We start from the raw sequence: 13,271 nt of genomic DNA, 5'->3' as shown, positions 1-13,271 counted from the left end.
CTACCAAGTCTTTAAAGAACAATTAATTCCAATATTATATAAACTATTTGAAAAAAATATGCAAAGGAGGAATCTTGCCAAATTTCTTTCATGATGCAAATATGATGCTGATACCTAAATCAGGAAGATCAAAAATAGAGAAAGAAAACTACAAACCAATTTCTCTAATGAATATTGATACCAAAAATTTTAAATAAAATACTAACAAGGATGTTATAAAAATATCTTACAAGGATCATATGTAATGATTGTGTGAGATTTATACCAGGAATTGTTCAATATTAGGGAAACTATCAGCATAATTGATCATATCAATAACAAAACCAATAAAAATCTTAATATTATGTTGATAGATACAGAAAACTATTTTGACAAAATACAACAACCACCTATTTAAAATAGGAATAGAGATTTCCTTAAAGTGATAAGTAATATCTATCTAAAACCATCAGCAAACATTATCTGTAATGGGGATAAGCTAGAAGCCTGTCCTATAAGATCAGGAATTAAATAAGGATATCCATTATCATCACTATTATTCAATATTGTACTAGCTATAACAATGAGAAGAAACAGAAATTGAAGGAATTTGAATAGACAAAAAAACCAAAATATCACTCTTTGTAGATAATATGATCATATGCTTAGGGAATCCTAGACAATTAACTGAAAGACTAGTTGAAATAATTAACAGTTTCAGCAAATTTGCAGGTCATCAAACTGTTGTTCAGTCATTTCTGACTCTTTGTGGGGTTTTCTTGGCAAAGATATTAAAGGAGTTTGCTTTTTCCAACTCATTTTACAGATGAGGAAACTGAGGCAAACATAATTAAATATTTGAGGGCTGCCCAGGGTCACACAGCTAGTATCTGAGGCCAGAGTTGAACTCAGCAAAATGAGTCTTCTTGTTTCTAGACCTAGTACTCTATTTACTGAACCACCTAAATGCCCCAGATTATAAAATAGACTCACATAAATTATCTGCATTTCTATATATTATCAATAAAATCCAGCAGGAAGAGAAATTTCTTTTAAAATAATGCAGACTAGATAAAATACTTGGGAGTCTATCTGCAGAGATAAACCCAGGAACTATATCAACACATTTTAAAAAACACTTTACATATAAATAAAGTCAGATCTAAACAATTTGAGAAATATCAATTACTCATGGGTAGGCCAAACCAGTATAATGAAAATGACAATTTTATCTAAATTAATTTACTTATTCTGTTCCATACCCATCAAACTACCAAAATTATTTTATAGAGCTAGGAAAAACTAATAAAATTCATTTGAAAGAACAAAAGGTCAAGAATATAAAGGGAATCAATGAAAAAAAAATTGTAAAGGAAACTGGCCTAACTGAACCATACCTCAAACTATATCTAATACTGTCCAAGAAATAGAGTGGTGGATCAGTGGAATAAAGTAGACATACAATAAACAGTAAGAAATCTAATATTTGATAAATACAAAGATTCAACTTTTAGGACAAGAACTCATTATTTTACAAAAATTGCTAGGAAAATTGGAAAGCAATTTCATAGAAACTAGATATAGGTCAATATCTCCAATTGTATATCGAGATAAAGTCAAAATGGGAACATGATTTAGACTATCATAAGAAAATTGGGGAAGAATGGAATAGTTTATCTATGAGATTTATGATTAAGGGAAGAATTTATGATAACACAAGAAACTGGGAACACTATAGGAAGTAAAATGGATACTTTTTATTACATTAAATTAAAAGGTTTTCGCACAGAATAATATCTGATGCTATTCTCAGAAACACAATAACTCAAGACAATTCCAAAGAACTTAGAAGGAAAGTAGAAAACTGGGGAAAATTTCTTACAGCAAGTTTTCTCTGAAAAAAGCCTCATTTCTCAAATATGTACAGAACTGAGTCAAATCTATGATAATACAAATCATTTCCCATTTGATAAATGGCTAATGGATATAAACAAGCAATTTTTAGAAGATGAAATCCAATCTATCGTCATGTAGAAAAATGCCTTGAATCACTATTGATTAGAGAAATGCAAAATAAAACAATTTTGAGGTATCCCTCACACATATCAGTTTGGCTAATACAATAGAACACTACAGGCAGCAAGATGGGCATATTAAATAAAATGCTGGGCCTGAAGTGAGGAAGACATCTTCCTGAGTTCAAATCTGTCCTCAGACTCTTCCTAGCTATGTTCACCTAGACAAATTACTTAACCTTGTTTGCCTCAGGTTCCTCATCTGTAAAATAAACTGGATAAAGAAATAGCAAACCACTCCCTAAATAGGGGTCACAGGAAAATGACTAAACAACAAATATGACAGAAAAGGAAAATGACAAATGTTGAAATGTGGGGTAATTGGGACTTTAATACATCGTTGGTGGAGCTGTGAACTGATTCAACTATTCTGAAGAACAATTTGGAACTATGACTAGAGAGCTATAAAACTTTGCATAGCCTTTGACCCAGCAAAATCAATACTAGGTCTTTATCTCAAAGATATTTTTTTTTTGAAGGGGAGGAAAAGGACCCATATATACAAAAATATTTATAATAGTTCTTTTTTTGTGGTATAAAAGAATTGGAAAATTGAGGAAATGTCCAATAATTGAGAAATGGCTGAACAAATTATGGTATATGAGTGTATGGAATACTATTGTGCTATAAGAAATGAGAAGCAGTATGGTTTCAAAAAAAAAAAAAAACAAACAAAACCTGGAAAGACTCATATGAATTGATGCAAAGTGAAGCAAGCAGAACCAGGAAAACATTGTACCTAGTAACAGTAATGTAATATTGTACAATGATCAACTGTGAATGACAGCTTTCTCATCAATACAATGATCTAAGACAATTCCACAGGACTTATTACAATAAATTCTATCTAGCTTCAGAAAAAGAACTGATAGAGTCTGAATTTATATCAAAGCATTTTTTTACTTTTTAAAGTTTTCTTTTTTTTTTCCTTGTCTTTGCTTTCTTTTGCTACATGGAAATACATAATACGCATATACACATATACATATGTATGTATATATATATGTATGTATTGCATGACTGAAGATATATATCCTATATCAAATTGCTTACTGTCTTAGGAAAGGGGAGATAGGGCCAGAATTTGAAACTTAAAATTTAAAAAGATGTTAAAAATAGTTTTTACATGTAATTAAAAAATAAACATAACTTTTTAAAAAGTGTTACTTTTTGATTGTACCTGGCTAGCATGCCTAGAGTTAATTCAAAGGTTTTTAGCTATTCTGATGATCCATAGCTATGGCTGATCGGCACACACAAAAAGAGGGGGACCTAGATCAATCTTTTTTCCCCTGTATATTTAGGTTGGGGTAAGTAGGTTCTTTTCAATTTCTGGTGATTTTGGAGTCAGACTCAGTGCTATATAAATTTCCTTGGCACTTCAAAAAAGCCTCAAACAAGGCACTAGGGCAATATTGAAGAGAATGAGATAAAGCTGGCAACTTTTGATTTACATTCTTGACTCTGATTTCAGGTTGCTATTCCTTTTATATTTATAGTATATGTATAACATATATATACATAATTGCATGTATATGAATATATTACCCTTAATAAAAAAAATTCTTACATTTTGAGACAGGATCCTCTAAATAGAACATAATGCTTACATAATATATTCATATATATAATATACATATTATATATGGTAAATGCATATTATTATAAATACATACATTTCTTTTAATTTGATACTAAAAGTGTGTTCAAGACAGCATTTCTCCAAGCTAGAAAATTTTAATGATTATTTAGCTATAGATATTTCAATTTCATTGTGCCTACTTCTGACTTTAGTACTAGAAATGAAGAGTAGGTAATATTGAAATTTTTTATGCCTAAGCCTCCATTCTGTGCCTTTCTTCTTGTGCAATAATGCTTCTTTCCCCATCTTTCTTGATCTCGGGCAGCCAATGCCATTGCATTCTCTATGGCCTTCCCTCTTATGAAAACTTGATTTTCAGATAATTTGTTTATATTAAAGTGCCATGCTAGAGACTTTTTCAACTGGCTCAGGTATCATTGCTAAATTTCAGTGTGAAAATTTGTACCTCAGAAATCACAAAACTACAAATCAGAACTTAATAATATACATGAGGAGGTAGAGGAGGAAGATAATGATAAACATCAGTCATTGTTCAATCATGCTGACTCTTGGTAACTTGGTAAATTTGGGATCTTCATGGCAAACATAATAGAGTGGTTCAAACTGAAATGATGAGATGAGAAACTGAAGCAAACCGGGTCAAGTGACTTGCCCAGAATCATACAACTACTAAGTGTCTGAAGTTAGATTTGAACTCAGGAGTTTTCCTGACTCCCAGCCTATTACTATCCAGTAGCTATTCATAATTGCAATTCCTCACAAGAATCCTTTTGAGGACAGTAAGATAAGTGTGAGCCCTGTGAAGCAGGGATGATCCCTCTAAAATGATAGGAGGTTACTTCAGGATGTGGTGGATTCCTCTTCACTAGAAGTCTGCAAGTAAAAGCTAGATATTATTTCTTGTCAGGGCCATAGTGGGCAATTAAGATAACTTTTTTGATTCCCATTTTACAGGGGAAAAAACTGAAGCTCAAGAAGATTTAGAGATTCAAGCTCAGATCATTTAAGTCCAGTGATCTTTCCATACCTCCACCAATGTCTACTTCAGCTCTTTTTGCTTTTCAGCAGTTCAATTGTGTCCAACTCTTTATGCCCCCAAGGACTGTAGAGTATCCATATTGTCCATAGGTTTTTTTTCTTTTAAATTTTCTCAGTAATATTTTATTTTTCCAATTCTATATAAAGATCGTTTTCAACATTCATGGAATTTTCTTGGAGTAGCTGACTGTTTCCTTCTTCAGCAGATTAAGGCAGAGGTTAAGTGGCTTGACCAAGGTCACACAGCTAGTGAATTTCTGAAGCAGAATTTTAACTCAGATTTTCCTTATTCTAGACCTAGAACCCAATCAACTGAGTTATCCAGATATTTCCAGCTATTATTTTAATAGCATTTTATTTTTCCAAATACATGGAAAGATAGTTTTTAACATTCACCTTTGTGTTCCAAATTTTTCTTCCTCTCCTCCTTCCTCCCCCTTCCCCAAGACAGCAAACAATCTGATATATGTGGAATTCTTAACATATTTCCATATTTATCATGCTATGCAAGAAAAATCATCAAAAGGAAAAAAACAAGGAAACAAACAATGACAAAAACAAAAAGATGAAAATACTATGCTTTGATCTATATTCAGTCTCTATAGTTCTCTCTCTTGAATGTGGATGGCTCTTTCCTTCCCAAGTCTATTGGAATTGCCTTGAATCACCTCATGGGTGAAAAGGGCAAAGTCCATCACAATTGATCATCACATAATCTTGTTACTGTGTACAATGTTCTCTTGGTTCTGCTCACTTCACTTAGCACCAGTTCATGTAAATCTTTCCAGGCTTTTCTGAAATCAGCCTGCTCATCATCTTTTATAGAACAATAATATTCCATAACATTCATATATCATAACTTATTCAGCCATTCCCCAACTGATGGGCAACTATTCAATTTCCAATTCCTTGCCACTACAAAAAGAGCTTTCCAGCTATTATTTTTAAATATATTTGAAAAATCATTTTAAGAAAATTGAACTAGACTTACATTTTAAAAATGTTATGAAGGCTTTAAAAATTTTTTTTTCTTAGTTGGCCAGGAACACTACTTTAACTACTTTTCACTGGGGAATTTCAGGACTCGTCCAAAGAGGCTCTTAGGAAGTATGTTAAGGGAAGATAATAATGAAACCATTTACTACTCTCCTTGAAGGAAAGACTTCTAGGAACTTTCCTGTTCTTGTTGCCAAGCATTCTCAGGTTGTGGTAATTGAACAAGGAATGAAGAGATGAAACCTCAGTATCCTCAATTATCCTGGAGAGGACGCCTATTAAATGTGTCCTTTCTAAAACAAAATGCTTTTTCAAAGGTAGTTTCCTTTAAAAAAAAATTGCTTATACTGCCTTTCAGTACTTTACAATGAAGTACAGTTGAATGCTTTTCTTAGTTTGAGTTTCTCTCAGTGAATTAAGAGCCATGGATTCTCAGAGTTGAAAAGGAACACAGAGGTCATCTAATCTAACACATACCTGTACAACATCTCCCTAGAATCATTGTTCAGCCTCTGCTTGAAGCCCTCCAGAAACCCATTAATTTCCATTTCCCTTTTGTTAGGAATATTTTTCTTATGCTGAGCCAAAATCTGCCCCTCTGTAATTTCTGCTCATTGTTCCTACTTGCCTTTTGGGACCAGAAAGGAAGGTTAAATCCCTCTCTCATATGACAGCCCTTTAAATATCTGGAGACAGTGATTGTATCTCCTAAATCTGCTCTTCTGCAGGCTCAACATCCACATGTCCTTCCACTAGTCCTATATGTCCATAGTTTCCAGTGTGTTTGCCATCCTGGTCACCCTCCAGAGAACTATATCTGGAGTTAATTCATTGATTTACATTTTCTTATAATTATTCTGATCTAAGATCTCCCCCTGCTGAGCTCCAGGGAGTGAATAATAGATGCATTTGGGGGATGTGAAACAGCAGCCTACACATTAAGTTCTGCAAGTGTGGGATGTTCTGTTTTCTCAAAGTCATTTAAGGTCAGGGGAAAAAAGTACATTTCTCAAAAAAAAAAAAGCCTAAAAGGTGGGGGTCATTTTGGTGGCTGGAATGGAGAAATACGGGTTTTCTGCCCTTGTCAGAAGGAGAGTCGAGGTGTTCACCATGTCCCAAGTGCAAACCTTCTAACTTATAGAAGGAAGAAAAAGTACTCCCCAAATGCTTCCATGATTGTTCAAGAACCAGCCTCGAGGAGCTGTGATAGTAGTAGCTATAAAGATGATGATGATGATGACACAGCTAGAGTACTAAACCTGGAATCAGGAAGACTTAAATTCAAATCAAGCCTCAAATTCAATTGTGTGACTCTGAGCAAGTTACTTAAACTGTCTGCCTCAGTTAACTCAACTATAAAATGGGATTAATAATAATGCCTCCCTGCCAGGACTGTTGTGGAAATCAAATGAGAAAATATTGGTAAAGCACTCGGCACAACAGGAAATGCTACCTGAAAATGCTGTGTACATAATAGGTGCTACGTAAATGCTTATTTTATTCTCCCGGCAATAATGACTATGATGAACATGATGAAGTGAATTCTGCCAACAATTTGTTGACAAAGAAGCATCAAATAATTATCTGAGTCATTTGAATTTATTTGTAGAGTCAGAATAGCCTAGGATGGCAATTTAAGACTAGAATAGCACAAAAATCACAGACGAGCTATCCTTAAGGAGATTACATTCAATAATCAATGAAGAGGATATTTTTTTAAAAAATGTATAAACTGTGTAACATCAGTGTAGGCTGCAAAAATTTAGCACCTACTGAATACCTAGAATAGCAATGGTGATGGTGGAAGGCAGGACTTTCAGTCACTCTCATCCTCACCTCATCTTTCGTGAGCCAGTCAGTGCATCTCCTTTTGAGGGATCATTTTCTTTTCAGCAACTTCCTCAGAGGAGGGGATTTCCTTACTATTCAAGCTTGGAAAGTTAGTCAATCAACTAGCATTTATTAAGTACCTTACATGTTCTAGGCATTTCACTAAGCACTGGAAAAAGACAAAAGTCAGTCCCTGATCTTGGGCTACTGGAGGAGAGGAAAACAATTATATACCATCAAAGTAAAGGATAAATTTAAGAAAAATCAATAGAGGAAAGACTTCTTAAGCCAAGGGGGGATCTCAGGGAAGATGATGGTGACCTTGTCTTAGCACTGTCCCAGCTGACTCAATTGGTTTTAGGATTCCTCATGAAAGCATTTTCTTCCCATTGGGGAAGTTATTTTAAAAATAAGTGGTATACTTCTATAATTCTAAGCCTCCCATCAAAATCATAGTCTGACAATACCCTGCAGTTTGAAATCTTTCTTCTCCCATTTGTACCATTGTGCATTCCAACAATACATACAGATCAAGCAATATTAGTAGTTAAAGTCTTTCATCACAATTGTTAGCTTAAGAGATAAAACAAATGTTTAGCATAGAAAAGTAAATAAACTTCTGGCTCCTGGTTCAGTTCTCTCAGAAGAGAGGAAAGGAGGGAAAAAAAGAACATAAAGGGTCCCACAGGATCTGAGCTATAATCCTAGCTAGTTTCAGCAACACAGAGTCAGCCCCATGAACTGACCACATCAACTCCATCTCTGTCTCAGGACAAACAGTACATACTCCTTTTGGTATCTAATTTACTTTTGGAGTTATTCTTCTGGGCTGGCCTAGGCTTTTCCCTTTCCAAATTCTGCAATTTCTCTTTTTCTACAATCTCTTAGGGTGCAAGGTAATAGATTATGAATCGCAGCAGTCCCCTCTGTTAGTACCCAAAGTCAAAGCAAACTTCCCTGGGGATCAAAGAGAAGGAGGAAGCTGTAGACAATTGTCTGGTCAGCAGACATTCACCTTCAGAATCTTTATCTCCTTGACAATCCTTGAAGTAGACATGACTGAGACACATTACACTAGCAAGATGTGACCTGATGGCTAAAATCATCAAAAACTTCTTATCTGTCATGGATGAACAGACCATAAATCCATATACAACAAATACAGACTTTAAAATATTCTGAAGAACTCAACCAAGAAACCAGACTGGAGTCAGACCATTATCTGAGACTGAGGCTGATTGGTTGTCCAATATAACCTGAACCATAAAAATCATTAAGTAAATATAATGTGTAATAGATGTCACCATAACAAATATTCATAATCTCCAAATTACAAGGAACAAAAAGCTTTAAAATAGAAACTAAGAATAAATGAAAATTATGTGGGAACAGGATAAGGGAAATATTGCTCCCATCATCTTGTCTGTTGGGGGAGTAGAGTTGAGGGTACTTTCAGTGTGCCTACGGAAGATGAGCTTTCATCCTAATACTTTTATTCAACTGCAAAAAGCAATTATTTTATCCACTTGTGCAATAATCCAAAGAACACAGAATATAAGAGAATAATAGCAAGATAATGGCTTATCCAAGGCTGTTTCTAGCTGAACTACATTGAACAAGATGAGAAGAAAGATTTTTCTATAACGATGATAAGTATAACTATCATTCATATGTCATTTTAAGATTTGCTCAGCACTTAGATATATTAGGACCAGCTGGTAGCATGGTGAATAAAGTGCTGGATCTGGAGTCAAGAAGACTCATTTTTGTGAGTTTTAATCTGCTTCAGATATTTTCTAGCTGTGTGACCCTGAGTAAGTCACTTAATCCTGTTTGTCTCTGTTTCCTTTTTTGTAAATGATCAGGAGAAGGAAACAGCAAACAACTCCAGTATCTTTAGCAGTAAAACCCCAAATGAGATCACAAAAAATCAGACATGACTGAAATAAAACACCAAACAATATGTATTATCTTATCTTTCTTTATGCATAATTTCATTTGAACCATACAATAACTTTATCTGATTAGTTGAGCAAGAATCATTGGCTTTGGGGATAAGCAAACAACATGGCAGAGTAGGTAGAATTGTAGACCTTGGGTTAAAAAGGTTTAGGTCCAAATCTCTGCTTCCCAAGTTTACTATAAGGAGGACAATAGACAAATGATTTAATCTGTCTCTGCTCAGTTTCTTTACCTTTCAAAGTAATGATACCTAGCATTTATATAACACTTCAAGGTTTGAAAAATGCATTACATATGTTATCTCATTTGATTCTCTCAACAGCTGTGGGAAGTAGGTGCTTTTATTATCCCTCTTTTACAAATAAAGAAACTGAGGTTGAAAGAGGTTAAATGATATTCAAAGTTATATAGCTTGTAAGTATCTATAGCAGGGGAAACCCATCTATTTGGGTCTTTATGAGGATGATATGAGGTTATAAAAGCATTTTGAAATTTTTAATGTTCCCTACATTGTATTCTATTATGTCATTTTAATTATTCCCATTTTATATCTAAGGATGGAAACTGAATTCTTTTTAACCCTAACAGTGCATTATCATATCATTCAGCCTGTTAGAATGAATGTGAATTATTCCTGTGAAGCTTTTGGGTCAAATGTGAATGATTTGTTTTATACCCATTCAGATAAGTCAGTCAGGAATCAAGCATTTATTAAGGGCTTACTATGTGCTGGCTGCTATGCTAAGCTCCTGGGAATACAAAGAAAAGCAGAAACAATTTTTTCCCCCAGCATTCCAGTATAAATAACATTACTATAGAATCATATGATAATGAGATTCTATAATTTATGAGACTCACTAATAGAATCTAAAATACAAATCAGATTGTTTCACTGAATTTTATGGCTATTATTTATTTTTTTTCTTTTTTGGTTATTCATCTCATCAGAGGCAGGGGACTAGCCCCTCCAAGGGACTTGTCCTAAATATAGTCATCTCCAGGTAAACAAATTCTAAGATACAAGAGCTGTAAGAGACCTCAGAGGTCATTTACTCAAACTCTTCCATTTTGCAAATGAAGATCACTGAATGAAAGTTACTTCTCTAATGTCACATGTTTTTAATGTTGTTATAGCATCAATTTAATCATATATATCTCTTCATGACCCGATTTGAGGTTTCTTTGGCAAAGATACTGAGGTGGTTTGCTATTTCCTTCTCAATTTACAGGGGAGGAAACTGAGGTAAATAATGTTAAGTAACTTGTCCAGGGTCGCACACCAAATAAGTTTCTGAGACCAGATTTGGACTCAGGAAAATGAGTCTTTCTGATTCCAGGCCTGGCACTCTATGTACTATACTACCTAGCTGCCCAACATAGCTCATTAGGGCATTATAAATAGGTTTCTTATAATAGGATACACACAGTAATTGCCATTTATTTCTGGCTTGTGTCAGTTAAGAGATAATCTCCAAATAATTCTTAAAATATCAAAGATGTAGTGCTGAAAGAGATCTTAGAGATAATGCAATCCAAGTTCCTTATTTGAGAGATGAAGAAGTTGAGTCCCAGAGAATTGAATGACTTGGCCAAATTAACACATTAGCAGCTCTTGTTTCACCATTCCAAATCAGTGATATTTCTCCTTTCCATTCCTGGTGCATCCCTGAACACATGTCCTGGATCAGAAAGGGTTATACCAGGAGACAGTCTCTTTTTTGGCCTTGGATATGTTATGTGCTGTTTTTAAGGAGGGGAAGGTGGGTGTTAGGACAGTATCAGTAACAAAGTAAAGAGGAGCTGACCTTCTACATGACTCAGTGCTATTGTTGAAAACAAAAACAGAAACAAAACCCCTACTCTGGGCAAAAATTCCCGCCTAGAAATCCCCAAAGCAAAGGATAGGACTCCAAAAGGACAAAACTAATAGGTTCATTTATTCATTCCTTTATTTATCTCAATACTATTCTATCTTTCAAATACATGGAAAGATAGTTTTTAACATTTATTTCCTTTTTTACCTTTTTATTATTTTTCCCAGCTACATGTAAAACAGTTTTTTTACATTTGTTTTTAAAACTCTAAGTTTCAGAGTCTCTCCTTTTCTCCCTCACCTCTCACTGAGAAGGCTCATGTGAAGGTATGCAAAACATTTCCATACAGATCATATTGTGAAAGAAAATACAGATTCCTTCCCCTTTCTCAAAAGAAAAAAAAATCCTCAATAAAAATAAAGATTTTTTTAAAGTATGTTTTGATCTGTATTCGGACACAATCAGTTCTTTTTCTGAGTATGGATAGTATTTTTGATCATAAGTCCTTCAGAGTAATCTTGGATCACTGTATTGCTGAGAATAGCAAAGTCACCCACAGCTGATCATCCCACAATGTTGCTATTACTTTGTATACAGTACATTTCACTGTGCATGAACTCATGAAGGACTTGTCAGGTTTTTCTAAGAATTTCATGCTCATCATTTCTTTTTTATTTTATTTATTTATTATTATAGGCTTTTATTTACAAGATATATATGCATTGGGTAATTTTTCAGCATTGACAATTGCAAATCCTTTTGTTCCAACTTTTCCCCTCATTCCTCCCCCCCCCCACAGATGTCAGGTAGACCCATACATGTTAAATATGTTAAAGTATATGTTAAATACAATATGTGTATACATATCCATATAGTTATTTTGCTGCACAAGAAAAATAGGACTTAGAAACAAGGTAAAAATAACTTGAGAAGGAAATCAAAAATGCAAGCGGACAAAAACAGAGGGAATGGAAAAGCTATGTTGTGGTTCATATTCATTTCTCATAGATCTTTTAGCTGGTTCTCTTCATTATTAAACATCTGGAATATCTCATTGTTGAAGAGGGTCATGTCCATCAGAATTGATCATCATAGAGTATTGTTGTTGAAGTATATAATGATCTCCTGGTCCTGCTCATTTCATTCAGCATCATTCATGTAAGTCTCTCCAAGCCTCTCTGAAATCCTCCTGCTGGTCATTTCTTACAGAACAATAATATTCCATAATATTCATATACCACAATTTATTCAACCATTCTTCAGTTGATGGGCATCCACTCAGTTTCCAGTTTCTGGCCACTACAAAGAGACCTGCCACAAACATTTGTGCACATACGGGTCTCTCCCTTCTTTATAATCTCTTTGGGATATAAGCCCAGTAGTAACACTGCTGGATCAAAGGATATGCACAGTTTGATAACTTTTTGATGCTCATCATTTCATATAAAACAATAGTATACCATCATAATCACATACTATAATTTACCCAGTCATCCCCCAAGTGATGGGCATTGCCTCAATATCCAATTCTTTGTCCTGAGACAAAAGATGTTATAAATATTTTTGTACACATGAGGTCCTTTTCCTTTTTTAAAAAAACAATTTCATTTGGGATTCATGCCTAGTAGTGGTTTTGTTAGGTCAAAGGATATGCATGATTTTATAGCTCTTTGGGTATAGATCTTATCTTTTGTTTATCATTTGGGGAATGGTTTTTTTAAAAAAATAAATTTGACTCTGTTTCCCATACATTTGAAAAATAAAATCTTCATCTGAGAAACTCCAAAATTGTTTTCACAATTACTATTGCTAACTATTATTTCTGTCCATTTGTTCTATTCTCTCTCTTTTCCCCTTGTTCCTTCTTAAAAATTTAACATTCATTTCTGTAAGATCTTGTGTTCCCCTCCCCAAAACAGCAAGCAATCTGATATAGGTTATACATGTGCAATCCTTTTAAAGTTATTTCCATAT

The sequence above is a fragment of the Sarcophilus harrisii genome, chromosome 1 (assembly GCF_902635505.1).
Source record: "Sarcophilus harrisii chromosome 1, mSarHar1.11, whole genome shotgun sequence".
Taxonomy (NCBI): domain Eukaryota; kingdom Metazoa; phylum Chordata; class Mammalia; order Dasyuromorphia; family Dasyuridae; genus Sarcophilus; species Sarcophilus harrisii.
Note: the sequence above shows the minus strand (reverse complement) of the source record.